General features: G+C 42.4%; 1 protein-coding gene across 1 annotated transcript in view; it reads left to right on the top strand.

The window, feature by feature from the left end:
- Nucleotides 1–20,261, top strand: part of Tmem163 (transmembrane protein 163) — a gene marked incomplete at its 5' end in the record, with an annotated part of 234,058 nt that overhangs the window by 127,754 nt on the left and 86,043 nt on the right.

The following is a 20,261-nucleotide window of genomic DNA, read 5'->3' as shown; positions in this document are numbered from 1 at the left end:
ATTCCCTAGAGTCCTTCAACCTTCTCTCTGTCTGGGAAATGCCCACATTCTGGGCTGGCTGGCTCCTATGTTGATGTGTCCCAGCATTCCCTGAGAGTCTAGTGACTCTTGAAGATCACTTCTGCTTGGAGATCCCATTCTACCAAGTGTGCCTTGTTTTGATTTAGGACCACGATGCCAAACCTTTCAGAGACTGAGTGGCCAAACTGCAACCAAACACTCACTTATTTATTGCAAAGTGCCAACACTGCAATTAAATCTTGAATACTGAGGTTTTAGTTTAGAAAAGGCAACTCATACATTAACATCTTTTGTCTTAAAGGAAAAACACAATAACAGAGCTTTCAATGACAGCTTTTTATTGAAAGGTAAAAGTTTGTATTTGGCATGCTTTTGCACAGTTGATGTGATCTTTGCTGCTGTGTGCATGCTGATAATTTGTCAAACCTCAGCTCAGGCTTTGTTAGAGAACATCACATGCAGCACTCAGGTTGTGGGTTAGTCTGTTTCTTGTATCAGGTTTCATATAATTCAAAACTGAGAAGAGCTGCTCACAAGCATAAGATGACCCAAACAAAGTAAGAAAAGCAATCCCAAGTGCTTTTATTGATTTAAGACCACTGGGCAGAGAATTCTGTACTTTAAGGATTTCATTTTCACAACCATCATCTGCGCTGTCCTTTTCTTCCCTTTACACACTATCTTCTCAACTGTTGCATGCAGGCCATAAAATATCTTTTTCCAGGTAGAGCTTCCTTGAAATTCCAACAGCTCCATTTCCAGATTTCCAAAATCTAACCTGTAGAGGCAGGAAGACCGGGTTCTTCAGATTTGGCTTTACACGGAGAAGGAAACACAAGGCTGTCTCCTTCTTACAAAACTGTAAAATTCTATTACTACTAACACACATCTTGATGCGTGTGTGGAGCGGAGCTAGAAAAAGCCTGAGCACCTGGTGCGTTCATGTCCTACTGACACATGAGCTGAGGGACAGCTGTCATTGCAGACTCTGCTGTGCTGGCAGCACTGCACACACAGCAGACCCTTGGAGGTGAAGGCAGCAGTGAGCAGACACTGGGCTACTGCCTGATGCCAGAGGAGCAGTGTCAGCCTTGCTCTTGGCTACACGGTGGCAGGAATGGTGAGAGAGCGGGGTCTTGGCTGTGGTTCAGATGGATGTGTCAGAACTGCTTAACCAGGACCCATTCTGTAGGTAAAAAAATCAAGAACAAATGTTACAAAGTTATCCCCGGTTATAGGTACCTGTCCTTTATGATCATTTCCTTCTTGATTCTTATCCCTTAAGTTGTGCTGAAGAAACCCAAGAGGATTTTTTCCAAGAGGATCTGAACTCCCCCTTCCCTCCTCATCACTGAACTCCCATTCTGCATGCTCAGGACCATCCCCATGCCCCTATTCTCACCAGACCCCAACATGTCTGGGCTGGCCTTGCTTGGCAAATGAATCTTGGCTTTTTTACTACTGGGTGGTCAAAACCTGGTTAGGATCTAGGGCATCTTTCCTTCTCCTAGAAAAAAATCCTCTTTGCTGTGTGTGACGCAACCTCATGCCAGGGTGCTCAGTGCGTCTCAGTTTCCAGCTCAGAGCCCTTGGGCACTGAACACCCTGCACAGCTGTAAGCAGCGGCCTTGCATCAAACTGAGCCATCACGTAGTCTGTTCCTTTCTTGCAACTGGGAAACCTGTAAACACCATGGCTCCTGTTAGTGAGTTGCCTTCTTATTTAGTCTCCAGATAATTTCCTCATCCAAATGAATGTTTTCTTGGTGGAAAAAAAGATGCCAAAAGATCAGGACAACTGCTAAATAGTAGAAAATGACCTTCAAACATGTCTTCCTGGGTTTTTGGCTTAGTCTGTGCCTTGACTCAGTTCTCGTCTTAGCGGCTGGCTCTTTCATGTTTCTAGAAACATAATTTGCAAATCTGATTGTCATAGGGTTCACCTCCTCTGTTTCCTGGACTATGAGGGTCTGTAGCTTCACTGTTTGGTAATATAGGTTTTATTTCTTCCTCTTAATTGGTGTCTTGATTTATCAGTTTTTCATAGTAGTTTCTAAAATTTTATCATTACTCTTTGAAATGTAATTAAAAATAAAAACTGCTAGGTGGTAGCCAGAGGCCGTGGGGTGCAGGCTACATGATAAACGATGCCTGCCAGGACAAACTGTGCTCTCTGTGGGTCCCTCTTGAAGTTCACCCCGAGGTCCTTCACTGCTTGGGATCCTGAAGTGGAGGTAGAGCCACACCTGGTGTCTGCAGCTAATAGCTGAACTGGAGCCCAGAGACACTTGAAATGATGCAAGCCTTAAAACAGTGAAATAATTGAACTAAAATTCTATTGAAAATGTGTGGGACCCAGAATCCTCTGGCTAATTGAACAGTGTTTTCAATTCCATTTTCTCGTTGTATGTATCATCATACTTAACATTAAACTCTGGGGATCACATCTATCTGCGAACCACCAGGAGCTCTGGGTTGGTTTTCATCTGTCCACAGCAGGGTGCCTTAACCTCAGCACTGTTGTTATTTGGGGCTGGATGATTGTCAGTTGTGGGGGTCTGGCCTATGCCTTGGAGGATGTTTATCATAAAAACTGGTCTCTACCCATTCAGTGCCAGTTATAACCTCCTTATCCCAACTGTGACAACCAACAATGTTTTGCCAAGTATGGGGTGGGGAGGAGGGCAGCAAAAGTGCTTCCTCATTAAGAAACACTGGTTTCTATCTTTCTGCTGCACCTTCAGTGTCACTTCTGGATTGAGTCCTTGTAGCCATCAGCTTTTTTGTTTTGATGTATATTTCAGCTTAGAATACGGAACATTTTCATTTGGGTTTTTCTAATTGCTAGCGTACACGCACAGTGAGAATCTGTCCCATAGAGAAATGACTAGTCTTTTGTAGTTGAGTGCTTCTGTGGTTCTGTGTGCATGGTGTAATAATGATGATTTCCTGGGAAGACTGAACTTCTGTTTCCTCAGGCCATGTAAATAAGCTCCTTAATTTTTTTTTTTCAGGCTGACTGAGCCTGAAAAATCACACATTTCTCAGGAGCTAGACAGTGTATGGAAGGCCCTGGGGGGCCAGGCCCACAGCTTTGCTTGTGGGGGCCTGGATGTCTTGGGCTTGTTGTACCTTTGCATTGCAGCCCTGTGCCATATTTCTGGGTGACTATATTTATTTAGAAGAGGATGCATGTAAGTAGCATCTAAATGTCACAATACAGTCCCCCCCCAGTGTAGCAATCATTTTTATTACCTCTCCTACTTTGAGGACTCCTGGCTGTTTTCAGGGCTGTATGGGCTTCCTTGCATGGGTCATGCAGGGGAATGCATTTCAGATTATTAAACACTTAAGGGTCTATAATAAGTATACAGTCTTCTGAGCGCTCAGAGCCTGGCTTGGTGGGACAGCAGGATGTGCTAGGAAAGGCACATTCCTGAAACTCAAGATAAGAGGATGCTAGCATTGGCTTTTGGACATCTTGATAGTGGAGCCTCAGCTGAGTAGCTATTCTCTCTGGATTCCAGGGCATTTTTTTGTTGTTACATAAAGATGCTGGACTAGATGGAGCATCTCTAAGGACTTTCTACATTTAAGTAAAAATGTATTATTTTAATTAAAGTGAACTCAGTATCTTGAAATATAATTAGTGTTGGAGAGGTGTCTTTTTCTAAGAGGAGGGCATGTGGAATGATGTTAAAAATTATATTTATTCCATCAGTGAAACTTTCAAGCACTGGATCTAATTAATGTTGCCATGGAGAATCTGTGGCCTGAGAACAGAACTGCCTGCATCTTTTTCTTTCAGTCTGCACTTTGAGCTGGGTTGACTTCTTTGGAAGTCGTGTGCATCTGGAGGCTACTGTGTGCTGTGCTGTTGTAAACCTGGAGATGCAATGCGGGTGTTGGTTCTTGCTGTGCGCTATGTGATTTGGGCAAGTTGCTTTTTCTTCTTGGGGATGAGTTTGCCTTTTAATGTAAAAAAAAAAAAATGAAGCTGTGTACTTATGTAGAGAAGGTTAACAGAGCAGGCTGGAGGTGAGCTATCCTCAGAAAAGCCTGCTTCTAAGATTGGCCCCTGGGCTGTGTTTGGGAACTTGGCCGGTACGGTTCCCTATCCTGACAGTAAACTTTTTCTAAGAGTGACTCCCTCTGTCTAAATTATGTGCACAAACCATGTGTTTTAAACTGAGCACTTGCTTTTCTTCTGGAAACTGGGGCTCTGGTAGGTACCATGTAGAAGGTACTCGTATCTAAGGCCTCCAGTAAAGTCCCTGTGCATGGAGTATCTAAGAAGTTCCCTAGCAGACAACACTTTACACAAAGCTCACAACTTGTTGGGAGGGAATGGAGCATGTCCTGGACGACCCCCCTGCAGGATGACCCTTGAAGCTTGCATTTGGTGGCCTCCGTGCTTTGTTTCTTGTACATTTCCTCTTGCACCTTTCAGTTTCTACCCTCTTATAATAAATCTTAGCTGTGGGTGTGACTGTGTGTCAAGTCGTAGGAGAGTCATCGAACATGGGAGTGGTCTCGGGGACCCCTGACATGTCCTCTAAAACTCTCTGAAATTGATTTTGTAAGTAGAATTCTTCAGATTTTTTTTTTTTCCAGAGTAAAAGTTATTTTAATAGCTTGAGTTTTTTTTCCCTCCTTAAGTTGGCGTCATGACAGGGGCAGGTGGGAGTGAACTAGCAGAAGTGCCCTTGTTCTGGAGTCAAACTACAACATGTTTTGGCCATTAGGTGATATGTTGTTGATTGTGGAAAAATAAATACAAGTGATATAGATCAAGGTAAAGGGAGACAGGTAGGCAGAGTCACTTCAGTCATTATCTTATTAGCTGTGTATTTTACATATTGATGTGTCTATGTTTTTGAATGAATGTAATTGGATTCTTAAACTAAGGCTCTGTCTACAGTGCGAGGAGCGCTCATTTGAAAAAGTCTTGTGTGAACCAGTTCCTAATTTATCTTTGAGGGGAAGCCAAGATGAGAGATGCAGAGTGTGAGCCTGAGCATGGAACGTTCTGATTGAAAGAGACACGTTGTAGCAGTCAGGACTGCCCCAGCTATAGGCAGTGGAAATCCCTCGTTTTAGTTAAGTAAAATAAATGAGAGTGTATTACAAAATTAAATTGGCTGGCTCCTCATGCTCAAGCAATGGCAGAATTCTGTTTCACTCCCTCCTCTCTTCCTCTGCCCCTTTCCTGTCAGCTTTATTCTCTGGTTGCATTTCCATGTGGTTGGCCTTGAATTGTCCTGCGCTTAGGAGGAGAAAGACCTTTGCTGTTCCACTTTTTCTCTCAGAGCCTGCAAAAGGATCCTGAGTGTCCAGTCACTGTGTTCAGGGGTAGAATATGCTGCAATCTGGTCACAGGCTTTCCTCCAGTGGAGGAGGACAAGATCCTTAGTGTCACCTACTCTGCTGGGAAGAAACACTTCCTACCTTGAGGATTTCTTTTACTAGAAGAAGAAAGAAAGGGAGAATGAACAAAAGTATCTGTATTCATGTGGGTCTCAGATAAAGGTTGCATGGCATCTGTGAAGTTGAGGGTCACAGGTCCCATTACCTGGTGGAAACTGCTGGCTTCCTCTGAGAACTGAGTACGGAAACCTGTTTGGCCTTATTTTCCTTCTGGGCATAGTTGTGCTAAAGACTTTGGTCTGGGCCAGAGAATGGAGATGTGATTATAACTAGATTATACAGTTTAATGAATTTTTGCAGAATAAAATGTAACTGTGTAGTCACCTGACAACCTTTCTAATGTCCCCTCCCAGACATTGTTCTCTGCCCCTAACATAACCACTATCCCCCTGATTTCTACCATGGTTCATTGCTTTGTCTGTTCTTTAACTTTGCCCAAACAGAATAATGCATAGATTTTCTACTCAATGCATATTTTTATGATTGCCTTTTTCTCTGTCATCAGTATTTGTCCTACCTATATGGTATGATTATTTTTACTAAATCTTTGAAGTTAAATCTTTGCCAGAGCCCTAATTCTTAATGGAAATTAGAAGGCAATTGCTGTGATGGGAATAAAGTGGGGCCAGATGAGAGGCCTGGTGTGATTCCTAGAGGCTTAAATATATAGTGTCAAAGGGGATCATTTTAAAAAACACAGAGGCAGATAGTCTAACCATGGCAAAGAGATTGGAAATGTTAAGTTCATTGCCCTGATATCTAGTTATAAGTTATTTATCAGCATTGTGGAAATAAAATGGATGCTATCAGGGAAGAATTATTGTTACTGGATCATAAAACCATGACTCCTGACTTTTATATTCTTTTGGAGCATCCACACTGATTCACCTTTGATTTACAGCTCAGTATCCCTGGGAAATTGTAGTGATTTGTGTAAGATGCCAAGAAACATGTAGAAAATTCATGTAGAAATCCCTGTAAAAAATCCTGTCAGAGTTCAGTCCAGACTATTTGGATCTGGGTAACCAGTGGCACTATGGCCTTTTGGCATAATGGCATCATTGAGTGTGTATAATTTCTCTTTTGAAGGTTGTATCTTCCATATTTGCTCTTGTAACTGATTCCCTAGGCTTTTCTTGTGAAGTTGTGTTGGTTGTTTGATAGATTCAGTGACGTCTTTGTTGTTGTATTGTCCTCACTTTAGAATACACAGAGGGTATATGGGTAGCTAATGTGTTTGTTGACTTGGAAACCAGATGTAAGATTTCTTTCCTTTGTTCTTGTTTCTTCCTCTGTACAGCCTATAAAAATTCATCAAGGTCAATGAAAGCTGGCAATATTCTGTTGAAACATAATAGATTGAGGGCACTCTAAAATGTATCAGTTAACACATACTCCAAGTAAAGTGAGTAGTGTTTGTTGAGAAAAATTGCCTCACTCTAGTATAAATCTATTTGAATCTAGTTTGATTTTTTAAGGCTAGAACTGTGCTAAGTTTATGCAATTAACTGCCTCAGATATGATGACAGCCTTTTAAAAAGAGACCAGGTAAGTTACCAACCTCTAATAGAGAAGGCAATGGATCTATTTGGATACCTGACCTTTTTCTGTACTGCAAAGGGTTCTCTGACCTTTGTATTTACTTAGTGAATGCTCAGGACAGATCTGTCATTGTACATTTGTTCCTCCACCTCCTTTTGAGTCTGTTAGGATCAACTCTAATTAGTGTGCAAATGGAAAAAGGTGCTATCTTGGGAACTTTAAATTTGGGAAATTCCCAACTCTAATTTTATCTTGTGGGTATTGACAAATAGTGGACCTATTTTGTCTGTGACTGTGTAAGTGGAGAGTGGGTTAAGGTGGGCTAGAATGTCTGCCACGTAAATCTACAGCCATACAATCTCTTTTCGACCAAACCCAGTTTGTCTATGGTAACAAGCAACTACGTTGTACCTTATTTGCAGGAGCCATGTTTGTGGCTAGGCTGCTCTCTTTAGTTGTGGTGCATGGACTTCTGCCTCCACCTTACCTACAGGTACGCACAATACACACACGCAAGAGAACCCAAGTATGCAAAAGGATAAGAGTGGAATAAGGGCTTCCTTTCAGCCTTGTACGTTGAGTCCTCTTCAAGTCTATCACCGTGTCCAGCTGGTTGTGTAGTTCTCTGAAATTTCATGTGCACCTATATGAATGTATTTCTGCACACACCCATTATCCACACACATAAGCTTTGGTGGTCACTCTATTAACTACCTTTCTTGATTCCCTCACTACATTTTGCAACATTAGAATATCTTTTCCAGGATCTTACTACCATCTCATTGTGTGCCTGTATGATAATTTATTAAATCATCCTTGCTTAAGGGATGTTGAAGTAGTTAATGTTTTGCTGTTATGTATGTGTAGTAAACACACTTGCTTGTATTTTTCTGCATCTGTGCCAGCGCAATTGTAGAAAACATTTCCCAAAATATAACTTGTATCTTACAATTTGATAAACATTTCCAACTTGTGCTTTAAACATATTTCCCTATAGATATTAAATGAGAGGACTGTGTCCCCATACTGACATCAACTCTCCACATTTAAAAACCCTTTTATGTCTACCATTGTAATAAGGTAAAAATGGACCTACTCTTCATATATCTTTTATTCAACCATACATTTGTTGGCTCTTCATATTCTTTTTCTGAAATTGCCTTTTTATGTCCCTTTTTCACTTACCTTTTAGGCTCTTATGCTTTTAAAAAATAATTTGCATGTATTATTTAAGACATCAAAGTAGAGGAATGCAGACAAGTCAGGTCAAAATTGTGAAGCTTAATGAATTTTCAGAGTGAAATAGCTGTGTAGCCACCACTCACACTTACCTTCCCAGCTGATAGCTTTCTCATGTCCCTCCCAGGCACTGTGCCCTGCCCCAGAGGTAATCACTCTCCTGATTTCCACCACCCTGGGTTGCATTGTTTTTGAACCTTACACAAACAGGATCATATACAGGTTGTCCAATGACTGCTTTTGTGTTTGCCTTTTTCATTATTTGTTGAGACTCATATATGTGAGTGTGATTAGCTGTAATTCATTGTCATTGTTGTATAGATTAATATCCTACCAGTTTACCCATTCTAGCACTGACATTTGGTTTGTTCCCAGTTTGGGCACTTATAAATAATGCTGGTGGGAACATTTTATAAGCATCTTCTAGTCTCCATATGTAATGTATTTCTATTGAGCATCTAGGTGTAAATTGTTTGACTCATGGAGTCTGCAGTTTTTATAGTTGCCATAAGCCCATTTAAAGAAAAAAACATACTGATTTACCCTTCCGCTACTAGTTTCTAGAGTTCCAGCTATTCTATATCTTGACCACTACTAATGGTCAGGTTTTTAGCCTTTCTTTGGGTATGTCGTGTTATCTATTTGTTTTTAATTTTGTTTGCCCTGGTTACTAATGAAGTTAAACGTATTTCCATGTTTATTGGTCATTTGTGTATCATCTTTCATGAAGGATGTGTTAAGTCTTTTGCCCAATTTCCCATTGGGTTATTTTATCTTTCTTATTAATTTATGAAACTTCTTTATATGTTCTTAGTACAAGTCCCCTGATAGTTATGAGTATTGTAGCTATCTTCTCACACTCTGTAGCTTGCTGTTTGTGTGTGTGTGTGTGTCTCTCTCTCTCCTCTCTCTGTCTTTACTACTAGAGGTTGAGTTTATGGCCTTCACCTTAAGCTACATCCCCAGGTACCCTCCTCCTACCTTTTCTGGAAACAGGGTCTCACTAAGTTGCTAAATTACCCAGGCTGGGCTTGAATTTGAGATCCTCCTGCATCAGCCTCCCAGAGATTACAGGCATGCATGACCAGGCCCAGTTCTGTTCACTCTTTTAACACATTTCTATTTATTTATCTTTGCCCTCATGATGAATGCATTTGTGTCTATTTAAACCTTTTTCTTCTTCAAAGTTATAAAAGTACTCTCCAGTTGCATATTTTAGATACCATATCTCCTGTGGTATTTTTTGCCTTACATATTTATATTATAGCTCATCTAGAGTTGCTTTCTATATATGGTGTGATAGATCAAGATTCAGTCATTTCTTTCTTTTCTTTTTTTTTTTCCAGTACCGGGAATCAAACTCATGACCTTGAGCTTGCCAGGCAGGTGCTGTGCCGCTGAGCTAAATCCCCAGCCCCAAGATTCAGTCACTTCATATAAATCTCTAATTGGCCTGGAACTATCAAATGAAACAAAACTTTCCCAAGTGTATTTTAGAGGTGGCTTTCTTATACAGTGACCATATATGTATGGATTTTTAGAAATCCTATACGGTCTTTTTGTTTATCCCTGTGTCAATACCATTCTACTATAGCTTTGAAATAAGTAAATCTTGGTGTCTGTTAATGACTACTTTCAGTTCTTGTGGAGTAGGATTATCTTGGTTATTCTTGACTCTTCACTTTCCAGAGATATTTTACAGTGGTCAAGAGAAGTGAATTTTGACTGACAATACTGAGTCTTCCAGTCCACAAAAGTAATCTCTCCCTCCATATATCTAGTCCAGTTTCTCCCAATGTTTTATTGTTTTCTGTGCAGATCTCTTTTGCTTTTTCTGTTAGTTTTACTAGTTATTTCCAGGCATTGGGCTATTGGACATGGTATCTTTTTAAAAATTTCATTTCTTCCTGTGTGTGGCTAATATAGAAATAACTAGTACAGTATTTTCGGATTGACTTAGTGTCTGGTGGTTCTCTGGTACTGTTTGCCTGTTTGCCTGTATCTCCCTGTTCTAACGGTTGTGGCTTTATGGAGCGCTGAGCGCGAAGAAAGCAGCACACAGCTGGGAGCATTTTTCCTTGGGGCACGTTACACCTGATCTCAATAGTGTGTCTTGGAGAATATCTCCCTGCCTTGTGTGCAAAAGACTGCCGAGCTGCTGGGAGCCCCTACCTGCTCCCAACAATGCCATTAATATTCCAACTGCCTGGTTCCTTTTCCAGGGCTGTCAGAGCAGTTGCTTCATTGGTCTGTATAACTTTTATAAGCAGTTGCTCCTTTGCTGTGTAGTGGGTACAGTCCAGGGGTAGAGGTTCAGGAATAGGTGATACTACTCACTCTGAGGCTAGGTACGCATAGAATGGGCAGCCCCCTGGCTTTTGATAACTGTGCCATGTAGTTGTGGAGAACTCTGAGCTCTGCCTAAGGTTTGACTGAAGTATGTTATCCACTTTCCATATCCTCCATTAGTATAGTCTAAGTTTTACTGTATTTGGCAGATTTCTTTCGTAATTGAGGCTTTGAGGGATGACTGTGCCCTAGTTTCTTGGTCATTATATTCATTCTCTAGATTTTCTTGCTTCTCATTACTTTGATAGGTGATATAGAGTGATGAGGAGGGAGAGTAAAGGGCTTTATTGTACCATGTTTAACTTTTGTTCGCTGAGTGATAATGTTAATGATCTTCTAATGACTTTGATTCAGCTCAAAGAGATAAATGTTTATTCAGCACCATTTCTTTAAGCCAAGTCTTTACAGCCTTATTCAGTGTATTGCCCTTCCTCACAATATGTCCTACTCTTTAACATGTTCCTTTGGCAGCTTCAAACTGACAAGGCTCGATGTGTAGTATGTTACCAGCGCTGCCTAGAGGAGAAGGCTGGCCTGGAAGGACGACCTTGGGTCCTGACCTCCATGTTGTTACTAGTTCTAGTGCCTGTGGCGTATGCTTTCGGATCTGGCATGAATTAATCATTGCTTGATGAAAACTGAATGTTTTTGTTGGGGTTTAGGAATTTCTCAAGTTACATTCTGTTTAGTTTTGCAAGCATTTGTTGAGCACTGGTGTTGTACTTTCATAGGCCCTGGTGTAGAGATGGATCTGCTGTCACCATTGACTTGGAGTCTCTGTGTGTTGGTTGGGAAAAGATGACTTTTATTTCTGCGTGCTCAAAGGTGAAGGCAGGAGGGAAAGGCAGCCAGAAGAGAAACGTTCAACCAAGTTAGAAGTAGTAATGGATTAGGAATGAGAACTTACCTAGAAACATACTTTAAGTTCCAGGCAATCAAACAGGTACTCGGGATAAAGCCTGAAGAGGACAAAATGCAAGGCTCTGTTCTACAGCACCTCTCTGATTATCCGACGAATACTTTATTTACTAGGTTAACACAGCAACACTCTCTGATGAGGGGAAATTTGGGGTTTTCAAAGGCATGTTTGTTCAGTTGTTGGGCAAATAATTACTGTCTCCTCATTCATGAAAGAGCATTATGTTGTAGTAGGTGCTTACTTAGCATTTGTTCATTGGATGAAGACCTTGGTGAGCTTAGTCTACTCATGCTGGTCTGGACAGAGCGGTTGCAGGACAGGGACTGAGTGGAGAATGAGGACTCCCAACCAGGCCTCTCTCCCACAGGCTTGGACTACTTGCTGGGTAGCTGTAGTGCTGGCATCATAGGCAACCACAGCACCGGGGGGTGTACAGTTATGTGTAAGAACATATGTTAGGAATGTGCGATTGACATTCAGCAAGATCCCAGCTCACACTGTTGCTTCTCATGAGTGAGATCTTTGGCATGAAAGAACAACAGGGAAGGTGGGTTATTCACTCCACTGAAGAGTCCGTAAACATTCATAAAAGTTGAGTAACCGGGAAGCCATGGGGTCCTCCTTCCTCTTTGTTCCTGGTCAGTAGAAGAAGCACGGTGAAAGTGTGCTATGGGTTGAAGGAAGTTTGGCTTTGAAAGCCAGAGGCTTGGCTTTTTGTCCCTGGGCTGGTGTCACCTGTGTGTGGGTGAGACCTCTGAATTCTGTCCTCCAGGGCTCCATCTTTGGAGCAGCTGCCCTGCTCCTGCTGCAGCAGTGCTGGTTCCGTTGTGGTGTTGATTGCTTGCGTTCCATGCGATGCTAACTGAGCAGAGTTTACGTGGGGTGTGTGGTTGAGGGAGCAAGGGTTCACTGGTCTACTCTAGAGACCCTTGTTGGGTCATGCTCATTCAGATTTTGTTCTTATATGCTGTTCTGTTCTTGATCTTTCCATAGTTCTAGGTCTTTGCCATTTGCAAGGTCTTCAGGCTCTAAAAAAGGAATGACCCATACAGAGGCTAGCTTCTGTTCCTTTTGCACAGGGAATGACTGCCTGCTAATACAGCTGGGCCTCTTAGTGTTCTGGGCTCTTCATCCTTTCCGAAGAACTTCCTTCCTGAAGATTGTTTCCTGACCTGTTGGAGCTAAAGGAAAGGTGTAATTCTGATTGACCAATCAATAAAAGTTGGTCTAGGCTTTTGGGAGACATCAGGAAGCTAAAATTGAACGTTTATGCCTTTGAAATGCTTCTGTTTGAACGGATAGGGGATGGAGTGGAGCAGATGGATGATTTACCATATTCACACATAAATGAGTTGGGGATACAGGTAGATGAGGATAAGGGGGCACTAAGCTAGGGAGCTGGAAAGGTTGTAATATTAAGTAGGGCAGCCAGGAGAGGTCTGTGTGGTGAGCTGGAAGCAGAGACCTGACAGAGATGAAGGGGAACAGCTGGAATCCCTGGTTTAGTTTGTTCCAAGCAAAATGATGAGCCAAGGCCTGGCTATGGGGAGGTCAGCAGGAAAGCCCAGGTGGCTGGAGTAGAGCAGGTGTGGCCTGTAGAGGGAGAGGCGGTCAGATTATTGGGGCCTCACCTATTACAAAGACTTCGGCCTTTACACAGAGTGAGATATATACAAGCAACATGGCTGTGTATGTGTGTGCACACACATGTGCACACGTGCTCGTGCATACGCTGAGAATGGGGAATGGGCTGCGGCAGAGATAGAGGCTACAGGATTAGGAGGCATCTGGTTGTTTCCTGCTAGAAATCATAGTGCGGAAGGATCTTTCATTGCAAAGTGGCCCTGAACATTACCAAATGACACACTTTTGTCCTGTAAGCAGCAGCTTCAGAGCAGTGTTCTGTAATTTCTTGGAGCCCTTGCTTGCTGTGGGTTACGCAGCTTATTGTGGGTGTGGGGTTGCAGGAAGGTGAGTCACTTTTCTGTTCGTGACCAATTCTTGATCATGTGAAGGAGAAGAAGGGAGGCCTATGACCATCCCTGAGGTCTTAGTAATGCTTTGTAGTCTGCAGACAAGGAGAGCCCAGAGGGTCAGTAGGCAGTGCTCGTGGCTTGCCTGGGGCATATGTGTGGTTCTCGGGTTGTCTAGATAAGACAAAGAACACGCACTGAATGTCTTTGGATTTGAGAATCTGGAGCATGGCACAGCTTTGTATAGTCTGCAAAGTGCCAGGCTTTGTAGGAAGAGACATTGGAGGGTGCTGTTTATGCTGCGCACTGGACGTTTGGTAGGCACTCTGCTGGAACCTGCAGCGATGGAGGTAGAAGTACTGGCCTTTCACACAGTTTGTTCATGGGCCACATCTGAAATTCAGTGCGCAGGCCATGAGGTCAGTGAGATACCACAGGGCCTGGCAGAGGCAGGAGCTGAGAAAGGCCGACCAACCTGCACACACAGGAGAGGGGGGCATCCACCAGCTTGTGCCCCATCCGAGTGCAGCTCTGGCACTGGCAGGAGAAAGGGGCGCCTACGGTGCTCCCATCTTGGGGTTTTAGGAGAGACCTGAAATCCAGGTTTTAAAAAGTTGTTATTTTGTTTTTGTCAAGTATGACATTTTTGAATGTGAAAACATTCGGACCAAATTATGAATAATAGTGGGTAGGCCATAACAAAATGAAAACAAAAAAACCTGCTGGATTTCACCCTCAGGCAGCCTTTTTGCAAATTCTGGTCTAGACAGATATAAGGTTAGCCACTCTACCCCAGCTGTAGACAAGAAATCTCATGAACTAAACACTAGTTATGTGGATTTGTTTTTTAAAAAGCTTTTACCTCTCCACTGAATTCAACAATCTGCTGCTAATTTTGGTTGTAATTGATAATCTTGCTTGAGTGGGACATGGTCTGGAAGCTACTATTGAAGTGAGCTGAAATATAGATAAATTTAGTTTTACATTTGCTGCCTGGGTCCCAGCAAGCAGGGGCGCCTGTCACTGAAGGTAGGTGATGGAAAAAGTAGCCTTCCAACTGGGTTAGTTCTATGGTGGAGTGAGGCAGTTGCCAGGCGCCTGAGTGATGGAGGTGGTCTAATTAAAATAGGATTGATTTATTAACAGGGCTTTACAGTCACATAATTTAACAAGTTGGAGGTGTTATGGGGCCTGGGATATTGCTAAAGAGTGCTAAGGCTCAAGATAATTACTGCCTGACTTTGGAGAGCATGACAGATGGGTCCTCATTGTTGCTGTAAATCTAGCCTGCAATTGGAATGGAATTCTTTGTTAAATATTGTTGAGGGGCTCTCTCATTGATCCTGGATTGTCTCACTAGCGCACTCCCCTCTGGATTTCCAAGGCTCTTTGTCTCAATCTTCCACCACTACCCTCTCTTAGAGCCTGCTGCTTATTCAGCTGCTGGATTTGCATTTGGCTTTGCCTTGACAATGAGTTGTTTGGATCCTGTTCATTTTCCAGCTGTCTTTCTGTTTGAATTTGAGTTTCCAGTCAATGTGCTTTTTGGCCTGGTGTGACTTAGTTTAAAAAGATCTGGTCTTTTAACTAGACCTGTGTAAATATTTATTTAAGACTTCTGTTGTTTTGTGTGCTTCTGGGAGTGTAGCTGTTCTTACGCCTCTTGACAAGTAAATGAAAATAGAGTGTAAGACAAGCAAACTCCTGGAAGGCAGGAGGTCCCTGAGACTAGGAGGGACATTTTGCTTGTGTTCTATCTCCTGGCTTGCCTGTCCTCCACCATTCTCCCATCCTGCTCCTGGCCATCCACCATGACCCTATGGGCTATTAGTAACCTGCTCACTGGGTGGTTTGACCTACAAAGATGGATTTCAGAAACTTGGGCTTCATAAAGTTATGTGTGGTAATGTGCTCCCCTGTTAGCCAGAAGCATTTGTGAGCTCACAATGCCACCTCCTCTCAGATGTCCATTATAAATCTGATTTGTGCTATTTCCTTTAGACCTTTGGATATATTTTTTATGAGTTGGAAAATTTTACCCAGATAAAAATTTCTATCTCTGTCTGATTTGAAATTGTTGCTATATGATGGTTTCAGGAAATGTGGAAAATAAAAAAAGAAATGTACTCAAAGATTAATTACTGTGATCATTTAAGGTAATTTTTTTTCTAGCACCGCCCCCGCAACCAGGGATTGAATTCAGAGCTTTGCACTGAGCTCCATCTTTAAAAAATTTTTTTTGAGACATGGTTTCTCTAAGTTGCCCAGGCTGTGCTCAAACTTGTGATCTTCCTCCCTCAAGGTCCCAGAGTACTGGCACTGTACCTGGTTTCTTTTTTTTTTGAAACAGGTCTGACTATGTAGCCCAGGCTGGCCTTGAATTCACAGTGATCCTCTTGTCTCAGCCTCCTGAGTGCTGGGATTATAGGTGTGCACCACCACACCCAGCTTCAATGCACTTTTAAAACACAGTTGACTGTAAAGCTAGTCATAGTATATACATCACTGTGTATCTTTCTCTAATTATCTCTCATAATGTCTTCCTCCTCCCTTTGGTTTTAGCCTACGTGACATCAATGTGCCAGGCATTCTATGCAAGGCCTTTGCACTGACTTCGCATTATCTGGGAGGTTCTTCTTTTATACAACTGAGTGTGTCACTCACACCTCATTTCCTTCAAGTCTTTGTTTAAATGTCACCATCCTGAGATCCTCTTCTGACCTCCCCATACCTGTAGCCCCGAACATCATCTATTATCAATATTGTTATTCTGCCTAATATGCTAATGTAAACATTAAGTAAACATTTTGTATACATTTAAAAATAGTTATATGAAGGTTGTCCTTTCAATAGACCCACTTGCTGAATAGTTACATTGCATGCAATATTTTGCTATTATAAATTGCATGAACCATGTAAAGTGCATGTGTGTAAAGTGCTTTTTCAATTTTTAGACATTGTAGTAGTAACTTTTCTTGTTGCTGAGGGAAAATACCCGACACCCAAAGTTAAAGGGGGAAAGATTTATTTAGCTTACGATTTGTAGGGGTTTCAGTTCATAATCACCCTTAATCCCAGCATTGGACCATGGCTCAATTATATACTCTAGATTCAGTCATCTCTGAGGAGCCTGCCCCCCATGAGTCCATGAGGTTTGGAGGCGGGGGAATATCTAGACACAAGCCATAACAGGCATTAAAGAAATTCTTGGATGAGGGATTATCAGTTTGAAGTATATTATATTAAGACTCATTTGGCTGCAAGTCATAGAAATTCAGCTCAAACGGGCTTAATCAACTTAAAATTATTGAGCAATGTATTTGAGGAACAGAGGTTACATATCAGACATGGCCAACTCCAAAAAATGAGTTGATGTCATCAGGGTTTGATGTGTACCTCTTAGCTGCAGTGTCCATTTCCTCTGTGCTTTACTCTGAGGCCATCTCTATCCATTTATGTCCAAATCACTTCCTACAATTCCTATTTTTGTCCCATAGCTCTAAAACCACCTCTTAGGAAGGCATTTCCTACCTAATATTTTTAGCAAAAACTTGGGATGGGTTCTGCTTGACTCAAATTGGATTGGATTGTGTCATATTAGAATCATTAACTTTGGTCATGGCACAAGTTACTGGGATATAGCAGGGTGGGAGTCATGTTACTCCTGCCCACATCTCTTAGTCTGAGGCTAAGGCAGGTACAGTTCCCCCACAGAGAATCAGGGTGTTCCCCCCAGTATGAGGAGTGGCTACTAGGCAGGCCCCAAACAATACATCTTCATGTTATTTATGAACATTGTAAGGACTCTGTGTCTTAGTGGGGGTGGGGGAGAAAAGCAGGGAGAAAGAGAGGTGTCCATGGCAACTTCTAAACCTGCAGCTTTGGAAGTGCAAGTCCAGCCTAATCAGATGGAAAAGCATGTGCACTTTGGCCATGAGGAGGAAGGGTGGGAAACCAGGCCCAGCCCCTGGAGAGTTGGGTGAGGCTCCCCATAGCTTGCAAGCACGTGCGTGCCTCGGAGGCTGGTGGTAGCCACTAACTCTACAAGTGCACTTTTAACTTATGAGCGATGGTGATAGGTTTGGATATGAAGAATGGGAACAGTCTTAAAGATTCCCCTGAGATTCTGCTCACTGCTATCCAGATGAAATGGGAGGCTGTGGACAGTCCAGTCTGTTGCATACCAGCACAGTCACGGGGTACATAAACAGACCCTGTATTGGTGTCCTGATAACTTCAGTGACTTCATGACCTTCAGCTCTGTGGGCCTTGCCTGGACAAAAGCAACCTTCACAAATGAGCTCTGCTTCATGGCTGCCTGGTTGCCTATCTCTTATGGACATTGCCAGTTGGCAGCATACCTGGGCCTATGTCTGTTATCTCCTCTATAGGCAATATCAGACCCTATGGTGGCTTTTGGCTACGCTCAGCCATGTGCGTATGGAGATCCAGGGGCCCCTATAACGTCATCCCTGCCTCGAGTGGTCATCCTGGTCCAGGGCTCCTGTTCTCCAAGTGGGATTCATTCTTGGAATGAAGGAAGTTGGGAATATCTCAGTGAAAACCCTATGGTTTTCTGTCTTTACATAGGAACAGGGAAGGTTTAAAATAATCTCACCCTTTCTGTTGAGTTCATTTTTACCCTAGAGTTAGAATATATTGTGATGAGTTAGGAACCAAGGAAAATGAAGTTATTATTCACCACTCCTTATAAATTCCTCAAAGGCCTTCTGAACTCTTCCATTTGGTTCTTGTGTTAATAACTGTTTGCTCTTATATAGTAGCAAGAACCAGGAAACTGACCACAAAGGGAAGCTGCGAGAGGTAAGCTGTATGGAGGGCCCTTCTGTGTATTCATGATTCCTCATGCAATTTTTGGCACTTTCCTTTCCATGTCATCAAGGATATTAGATTGAGATAATTTATGAGCGAGTGATTTATCTCTGTGAAGGACTCCAAGTCAACCGGAGCCCCATTGCTCACCTTTCCCGTGGTGCACTTAGGCCAGCGCAGCACTGATACTCCACTTGTGCTCTCGGTTCTCCACTCAGAGCAGGCTTACCTCACTCACACATGCAGGGCTTTCTGGTATAATTCCAGAGTGCTTGAAATCATGGGCATTGGACTGCCATGGAGTCAGAGAAATCCTGCTGTTCAGTGGTCATCTCTTTGATTAGATCAGTGAGATACAAAGTTCCCTGTGCTTTCCACTATAATCAATTTTTTGAAATCTGTAGCTCACTATATATGTCTGGCATTACCATATCATTCATACCCAAACATTTTAAAGCCACGGTTTACTACTTGTAAAGCAGGTTGTCTTTGGTGATTGCATGTGGAGGGGAGTGCTTTTCCAGCTGTGCTGTGATACCCAAGCTGGAGAGCACAGGTAGAGACAAGAGGAGATGCTCGGCCCTGCAGCTTTCCTTTTGTCTGTTATAAATATAGAGTGTATGTTCAAGATGGTAGTGGGAGTTAAGTTGATTCCACTAGTGATAAAAAAACAGCCTGCAAGAAACACAGCTAAAATATTGTAAAAACAGGTTGTAAAGGAAAAAAAAAAGATATCCCTTCTGTGGAATTTTATTATGCTTAGTAAATAATGACTAAGGACTTACTCCAAGCCATTTAATAGGGAGTTTCTGGGCTCAGGGCAGTCCACTCAGGGGTCTACTACCTCTGCACAAGCCAACATGGGCTATGAATGAATGGTGTTGGGGAAGCTATGTATTCTTATACCATACACCGGTGTTGCCTGAGATAGCTACAGCTGGGCACTATGCTCAGCTGGTTCTGACCCTCCCCTAGGTCAATAAGAACAATAGAAGGAAAACCAGGAGCAGTTCTTGTCAAGATAAAAAATGATAGACAATGTTCCACCTCCCACAGCCTAAGGAATGGAATGGCTGTAGCTGAGTTTCAGGGACGACTTAGAATGTTAGGAAGTCAGTGGTTCTCTCTATCCAACACTCTGTATTTCTGTCCCTTGCTTGTCTTTCTGCTTCATGGTCTTTGTAGTAAACAGGGGCACAAGTTTCAGTTCTACCTACACAAATTGACCAACCAGGAGATGAACTATATTTGGTCCACTTTGGGCAGGTGACCCCCTTGTGCACACAGCACAAATGACTCTCTAGGTCTATTCCTGGATATTGTGGGTAGGATGGGGAATAGTTCCCAGAAAAGGGCCCCTGTGGTCAGCTGAATGGATGTCCACATAGGTGCTAACCCGAACCCCCACCCACACCTGTTTCCACACTCGAAACATCTAGGCTCTGGAGCAAGCCATCTCGAAGCTCTGCTGACCCAGAGGTCGGGTTTTCTTCTTTGCTGGAGGGTGGATATAGCTTGTTCAATTTGGCTTTGTTTGCAGATCTGCCTTTATTGAGTCAAACTGAGGACAATTTTTGAAGTTTGACATTGCTTTGGTACAGAACAGAATTAGGCAAAACGGGCGCCTAATTGACTTGCCTCCCAATTTTTGAATATGGATAAAATGTTTTAATTATATTGTGGCATTTATGATTATAGACACCTACTGTTTAAGATCATTTGTTTTTCTAAAACGTTATGTTGGTTTCTATTTTATAATTCAAACTGTAGGCAAAAGATTTTTGTTTTTTTTTTTTTCAAATAACTGTGGTAGAGACATTAGATTCTATCGTTAGTTACCTTGTATAAGAAGAGTTTGGATAGTTGCGCTCTTCCTTTGAAAGTTTAACATAGTTCCCAGGGCTCTTTTCCAGTTTTGAAATTCTCAGACCTCTGAAGTCATTTGATTGGTGACTACAT

The sequence above is a fragment of the Chinchilla lanigera genome, unplaced genomic scaffold, assembly GCF_000276665.1.
Source record: "Chinchilla lanigera isolate Chin_1 unplaced genomic scaffold, ChiLan1.0 scaffold00039, whole genome shotgun sequence".
In the NCBI taxonomy this organism is placed as follows: domain Eukaryota; kingdom Metazoa; phylum Chordata; class Mammalia; order Rodentia; family Chinchillidae; genus Chinchilla; species Chinchilla lanigera.
Note: the sequence above shows the minus strand (reverse complement) of the source record. Positions and strands in the feature narration are given on the sequence as shown.